We start from the raw sequence: 7,790 nt of genomic DNA, 5'->3' as shown, positions 1-7,790 counted from the left end.
CAATCACCCACCAATCATCTTTCATATTATTAGATGAACTGGTTGCTAAATTACACCCTTTCCTGGGTTTAGCAGAGTTTCTTGCAGACACTTTCTTAGTTTTACAATATTTGGCAATGTGCCCCTTAGCCCCACATGCATAACAGCGTTTAACAATATTGACATTCTCATATATAGCTTCCACTTTTGGTTGCTGTTGCATCCTTAACTGGTCTCGTTCTTGCCTACGTTTGGCCTCATCCAGTAACCTACCAGTTATACTGGCCAATGTTAGTTCATCTCTAGACAATACTTCTAATGATGAAACAAAAGAGTCATAACTGTCATCCAACGATGAAAGAATAATATAAACTTGCTGCAGTTCAGTAAACACAAGGTCTTTCTCATGTAGCTCCTGGAAAAGCCCTGTCATGGAGTCCAGGTGAGCCATCATGTCTCCTCCTTTCTGAAGATGTAAGCGAAATAATTTCCGTGTCAGGTAGATGTGGACACCCACAGAGTCACGAACGTAGAGCTTCTTTAGCTTTGACCAACACCTCGCAGCAGACTCTTCGCCCCGGAAATGGACCAGTTGCTGGTCTCCCAGTGTCAGGCCAATGATGCATAAAGCACGCTCGTTGTCCCTGTGAAACTTCGCTATCTTTTTGGCATCGTCTTCGTCAGCAGCATTCAATGCAGTTATGTCCGGTGGATTAATAACCATGTCCCACAGTCCTTCTTTTCGCAAAAGTAGACAGCATTTTGTGGACCAGGTAATATAGTTTGTTCCATCCAACCGGGTTATGGTAGCATAACTTGTACCTTGCTCAAAAGCCATCATCTTGACTACTACACCCACTGCCTGCACTTCTCACTTCCACAAAAACAAATTAAAGAGCTCTGGAACGTTCTGGGCCCATAACCAATGTTAGGGTGTGTGTAAAAGTATTTGTTGCTTGCGCAACGAGCAGAGCAGAAAACACACAGGGAAGGAGATAAACGTACGGCTCTTGTGAGAAAAATACTTTATAGATAACAAGCAGTCTCGGTGTAAGTAAAACAGTCCAAGGTCATAAACAGTAATATCAGTCCAGTAATTATCTTCCCTTACCAAAGCAAACAGACTTTAGTAACTCTTGGTATACAGTACCATATAACAGACGCAGGAAGCAACAGTCAGGTATCAATCCGGTAGAACCAGGAAGACTCAGGAATACTCAGTAACAGACAGGAAGAACGAACGCTTCTCTGTGCTGCTTATTTATGCACTGTAGCCTAATTACAGGGTTCAGCAAACCCTGATTACGTGGCTCAGTTGTTTCTTAAAGAAACAGATATATTGCCTGACCAACAAGTTAGGAGTAAGCTGTAAGATGAACCTAACAATACTGGTTCTCTCTCTCTCTACACACAGACAGGGGTGGGGGGGTGGGGGTGGGCAGGTGAAGTAAATAACACGTGCCAATCAAACCCAAAGGGTTCATCGCAAGTCAACCATGCATGGACCAGACACTGAAGCCAAGATAGAGCCCACCCACCAAGCAGAGGGAGGGGCTGGTTCCCACAGAGGAAAAGGATCAGTTGGTCCTCTGTGGCTTCCTCCATTGGGCAGCTAGAAGACCAAAATCTCTAGTGCAGCATTTCTTGACCTTGAGCACTTTAAGATGTGTGGTCTTCAACTCCCAGAATTCCCCTGCCAGGATCCCTCGGCTTCCACAGTCCCCTCCAGCAGAGAGGGCTCAAAAGCAGGAAGAAGCACATCCAGTTTATATGGGAGCCGCCATCTCGGTCTTCACCCAGCCTTCACTGGCTCTGGGGCCAAATGGCTTGGAGGCTGCTTGCTTTGCCCCCGTGGTTGGATGTGCCAGTCCTAACCCTGGCCTTGCCCTTCTCAGCAACAGGCCGCCCGGGCTTCACACCGCAGGTTAAGGCAGGAAGGGATCCTCGGTGTGGCTTGTGCACTGGGGTGAGCGTGCAGCACTTGAGGCAGCCCCAGCTGAGTTTAGGGGTTGCGGCTTAGTGCATTGTGCAAACCCTGCAGCACACGGGGACCCTGCTGAGTGGGGCACCCCTTTCTTTTCTTTTTCACAGGCTCTTTGCCAAGCTCCTCTTATTCTCTGAAGTCAATGGCCAGAGAAGGCTGGGGAGGAGGGTGGCGACCCCTTCCCAAAATTAGGATAGCAGCATCTTATTCTTAGCCGACCAGCAGGGTTGAGCCATCCATGTGTTTGTTTGTTTCTTAAATTTATTTGCTACCCACCTCCCCCTGGGGGGGCTTTGAGTGCCTAGCGAGAGTAAAACAGACAAATGAAGAAACAAAACGTAAACATAATAGCAAAGCAATGAAACAATAAACCTAAACAATAAAAGTACAATGATATGAATGAAAAGGCAGGCAGGGGGCTCAGCTAATTAGTCCAGCAGCTGCCTCCAGGGTGGTCCTCCCCTTTGGGTCCCCAGGCCAGCTCTTCAGGGCCTGTGGAAGGAGAGGAGGCTGGGGGGGGGAGGTTCCAGAGGGCCGGTGCTTCTCTTTTGGGTGCTCCTCCCCCCAGCTGGAGTTCCTTGACTGACGGGAACCGTGCTTTGGGTGAGGCCCTCATCTGCCCTGCACCCTGCCAACCTCCACACCAGACCACCAGAGTTGCCTGAAGGTGCTTTTTTTTCAAGAGGCAACTGGACTTTCTGGGGTTTCTTTGAAGACGTTTCCCTTCTCATCCAAGAAGCTTCTTCAGAGAAGTTTCTTGGATGAGAAGCAAAACGTCTTCAAAGAAATCCCAAAAAGTCCAGTTGCCTCTTGGAAAAGCACCTTTGGGACAACCATGATGTGGATGACTGAGACTCTCCATAGACATGGAGTTGCCTAGCTGGGCACTGATAATGCTGTCAGGTTTTTTTTACTCCGATTGGGCCTGAGAACTAAGTAGAGCCTCCTCATACAGGAGCACAGAGTACAGGCTTGTGGGCGGGTGGGGCTTTCTCTCTTGCTGCTCCTGGAGTTTCTCACCAGCATCTCTTTGGCCACCAGAGGGCAGCAGGGAACCAAGACAGAGAGCAAGAGCGGAAGTGGCAGGCTCTGATTGTATACAAGGCATAACAGAATACCAGAGTTGGAAGGGACCTTGTAGGTCATCTAGTCCAACCCTCCGCCCAAGCAGGAGACCCTGCACCATTTCTGACAGATGGCCGCCCAGTCTCTTCTTGAAAGCCTCCAGGGATGAAGCTCCCACAACTTCCGAAGGCAACTCCTGTTCCACGGGTTGATTGTTCTCCTTGTCAGGAAATTCCTCCTTATTTCCAGGTTGAATCTCTCACTGATGAGTTTCCATCCATTATTCCTTGTCTGGCCTTCGGGTGCTTTGGAAAAGAGGTTGACTCCTTCCTCTCTGGGGCAACCCCTGAGATATTGGAAGGCTGCTCTCATGTCTCCCCTGGTCTTCCTCTTCACTAGACTAGCCAGGCCCAGTTCCTGCAACCGTTCTTCATACGTTTTAGCCTCCAGTCCCCTAATCATCCTGGTTGCTCTCCTCTGCACTCTTTCTAGAGTCCCAGCATCTTTTTTATAGTGTGGTGACCAAAACTGGCTGCAGTACTCTAGATGTGGCCTTCCTAAGGCTTTATAGAGTGGTATCAGTACCTCCCTTGTTCTCCCTTGAATCCCTCTGCATAGAAGATAGGGGCCTTGGAGATCTTCTAGTCTCACCCCCTGCTCAAGGCAGGAGTCCTTATTCCATCCCAGATAAATGGTGTCCAACTTCCTGCAGTGAGGAACCCATGACTCTGGGATGCAAGCTTTTCCCTTGATTCATGGTTCTCCCTGTCAGGAATTTCCTCCTTAGTTCCAGGTTGCATCTCCCTCTGACTTCCAACTCCCAGAATTCCCCCACCAGCATGCTTTAAAATGGGTGGACTTGGAATCCTAGAATCCTAGAGCTGGAAGGTACCTTGGAGGTCTTCTAGTCCAACCCCGTGCTTGAGGCAGGAGACCCCTATATGCCATTCCAGACAATGGGTGTCCATTTTTTTCTTAAAAACTCCAGTGATGGAGACCCACAACTCTGGGAGGCAAGCTGATTTACTGATTAATTGGAAGAAGAACCAGTGGTGCCCCTCCCCCAGGGAAAGAAAGACTCTGCAAATTGACCCCCCACCCCCAATAAAACAACCAAAGGTTCCCAGCCAGCTTCCATGTCTTAAGAGAGGCTTAGAATTCTCCATCTCTGGGTTTCTTAGCAGGCACCTGAACCACCCACCCCAGCTGGCTCTTTTGTGCACCAGAATTCATCCTGGGGCAGAGCTCCCAGAACCAGAGATGTGAGTGAGGACAAGACTTGCAAACTTTGAGCTCAACCACTTTTTCTTTGATCTGGTACCACCACTCCACCACTCCCAGACTGTGAAAGCAGCCCTGGAGCTGAGAGGTAGCTGGGGCCAGGCACTGATGCCCACTTTCTTGAGGGAGGGGAGCTCCCTTCTGCCCCTCCCCAACAGCACTGGCTCACTCTTGTCCATCTTCCAACTGTCCCTTTTTACTCTACAGGCTGTGACAGAGGCCTCCGCCCTTTTAAAGCCAGGAAGCCTCATTTGCAAGCTAAGGCAGCTCTCTGCTCAGGCACCGCCAGGCCCTTCGCCCTCAGAGTTTCCAGTTCAGGAAAGACAGGGCCTTCTGGGAAACCAAACATGGACACTGGCCTTGATCTCTCGCCCACTCCCCACTCTCCCAAAGGGAGGGGCTATTCTAACTTCAGTCCCATTGAATGCAGAAAATCTTCAAGGAACTGGATCCAAGACCAGCCTGCCTTGGGGCACCCCTGGGAGTGGAGGGGCAGCCCCTACAAGGGCATTTGCCACACTCACTGCAGTTTTTCTGAGGGGGGGGAGGGGGGGCTCTGTAAGGCAGTGAATGCTTTGTGCTCATGCCAAGGACCTAAAACTAATGGGTCCAACCTTGGCCACTTTAAAACCTCCAGACTTCAACTCCCAGAATTCCCCAGACCGCATAGCTAGATCTGTTCCTGTCCTCTGGGACAAGAGAGAATATATATCTATATCCATAACTCCTAAGCATTCCTCATACAGCTTTCTCCCCAGGCCCTTCACCCTCTTGGTAGCCCTCCTCTTAGCTTGCTTCAGTGGCCCACTCTCCATCTTGAGCCAGACACAGCCGTGCCAGAAGGGATTGACAGAGCAGACTTCCTGAGACCTGAACTCTGGGACCCTGTAAACGTACTCCAAAATTACCTGGGCTTTACTTAGCAACCACATCTCACTGCTGGCTGCTGTTTAGAGTGGAGTGGAGTGGAGTGGATTGCATTGCATTGCATTGGACTGGACTGGACTGGACTGAACTATGGTGAGTGGAGTGGAGTAGAGCAGAGCAGAACATTTTATCTGGCCAAGTGTGATTAGACACACAAGGAATTTGTCTCCGGTAACAGATAACAGGATAAAAGAGTTGGAAGGTACCTTGGAGGTCTTCTAGTCCAACCCTTGCTAAAGCAAGAGACATTATAGCATTCCAGACAAATGGCTGTCCCATCTCTTCTTTAAAACCTACAACACCTACAACACGGGTGTCAAACGCATGGTGTCACATTGCCGTCATGTGGCGATGCGTGACTTTTTTCCCTTCGCGGAGCTGGGGTGGGTGTGGCCTGCGCGTGACGCATCCAGTCCATGGGCTGCCAGTTTGACACTCCTGACCGACCACTTCTGAAGGAGGCCATCCCACTTATTAGTTGTTCTCAATGTGAGGAAGTTTCGCCTAGGTTGCTTTTCTCCTTGATCAGCTTCCACCCGTTGCTTCTTGTCTGCATTCAGATCCTTTGGAGAATAGGCTGACCACCCCTCTTCTCTGGGGCAGCCCCTCAAACACTGGAGACTGCTGTCATGTCTCCCCTAGTCCTTCTGTTATTAAACTAGACATACCCAATTCCTGCAACCGTTCTTCATATGTTTCCCCCTCCAGTCCCTTAATTATCTTTTGTTGCTCTTCAAGATGCATTTTTAAACAGAGTAATTAATAATAGTATAGTAATGATACCAGTAAGAGAAGGTAGTAGAAAAGATGAGGAGGATAGTAGTGATTCATGGGTAAATATCCGTAGACCTAAGACAGTGCTGTGAGAGTGAGGTGTTCAGCAGAGTGATGACATGAGGGGAAAAAACTATCTTTGTCTCTAATTGTTTTGGCACGCAATGCCCTATAGTGGCATCCCGAGGGGAGGAGCTGAAACAGTGGATGTCCAGGATGTGAAGGGTCTGCGGATATTTTCTCAGCCTCTTCCTGACCTGTGAAGTGTACAGATCCTCCATGGAAGGTTGGGGTTGTTTTTCCTGCAGTCCTAACTATCCGTTGGAGTCTCTGTCTGTCTTGTTGGGTTGCTGTGCCAAACCAGTCAGTTAAAGAGGTGCAGATGACAGATTCCATAATTCCTCTGTAGAACTGGATCAGCAGCTCCTTGGGCAGTTTGAGCTTTCTGAGTAGAAGTAGGAAGAACATTCTTTCTTGTGCCTTTTTAATGATGGTTCTGATCAACAGAGATGCCCAGGTCCCTACCTTGAGGAAATCCTCATACTTCCATAACTACCTTCAGCCCGAAGATGCTTGTCTATCTGGAAGAAGGGCTCCAGCAGGCACAACCACAAGGATGGACCACGAGGTCCTTCTGGCTGAGCTTCTCAATCCAGGGTGGGGCCCGCAAGACGAGGGTTATTCCTCCATGAATGCTGTTTCTCTAACAAGATTCATGAAATGCTCATGGTATGACATCAAAGGGATTTTCAAGTCTAGCCCAACAATGCCATAGCGGCATAGCCCATATAGGACTGATGGCCTCTGACCCTCTGAAACTCTCCAAGGGTGGGAGAGACCCCCAGGCAGACCGTCCCATTGATGCTGGCCATCAGGAAGACTTTCCTTCAATCTAGACCTCTGTGGTTGAACTTCGGCCCCTTCTGCTTATCCTGTCTTTGCTTCTTCAACATCAGGACAAGGCAGCCATGTAGACGCTTGTCAACATCTGTCTTCCCTTTGTCAAGCCAAGAGGGCTCAGCTGACAGGCTAGCCAGACCTCTGTACTCTTTTCAGTTTCTACGCTTTTTAACCTTCTGTTCTTTTAACTCTTCCACGCTACTCTATTCCACTCTACCCTACCCATCTTCTCTTCTCTTCTCTTCTCTTCTCTTCTCTTCTCTTCTCTTCTCTTCTCTTCTCTTCTTCTCTTCTCTTCTCCTCTCTTCTCCCCTTTCCTTCCCTTCTCTTCCCCTCCTCCTCTCCTCTCCTCTCCTCTCCTCTCCTCTCCTCTCCTCTCCTCTCCTCTCCTCTCCTCTCTATTATTAAGGCTGACTTTAGCTAGAACTGGACACAGGACATTCACCAAGGTCTAACCAGCAGAATTATGGAAGTCGAATCTCCCACAGCTGGATATGGTATTTCTGTTGGCCTTTTAGCTGCCGCATCACCCTGCTTGCTCATTCCCAGCTGGGGGTCTGCTAGTCATCCTCCCCATAGTGCCCCCCCAGCTGCCTTCCCACTCCTGCCTCTGATTTGTCCTCCCCGGGAGCTCTTAAAATCATCCTACTGGATTTGGCTCACTGATGCCGCCCTCTGAGGTCATCTTGAATCGGGGTTTGCCTCCTCACTGACATTTTCCCTTCCCTGTTCTGTCCTCTTGAGTCAGGCCAAAAGAGGACAAATCACCTGGGCCAAGAATGGATGGGGGGGGGGAGCCCACTGACTGTACCGCTTTCCTCCGGGACAACGCAGGACCCCCGATAAACCCCTTCGGCTCTGGCTGTTCCCCCAGTTGCTC

The sequence above is a fragment of the Pantherophis guttatus genome, chromosome 2 (genome assembly GCF_059756535.1).
Source record: "Pantherophis guttatus breed Tessera chromosome 2, ASM5975653v1, whole genome shotgun sequence".
In the NCBI taxonomy this organism is placed as follows: Eukaryota; Metazoa; Chordata; class Lepidosauria; order Squamata; family Colubridae; genus Pantherophis; species Pantherophis guttatus.
This window is presented reverse-complemented; position numbering follows the sequence as displayed.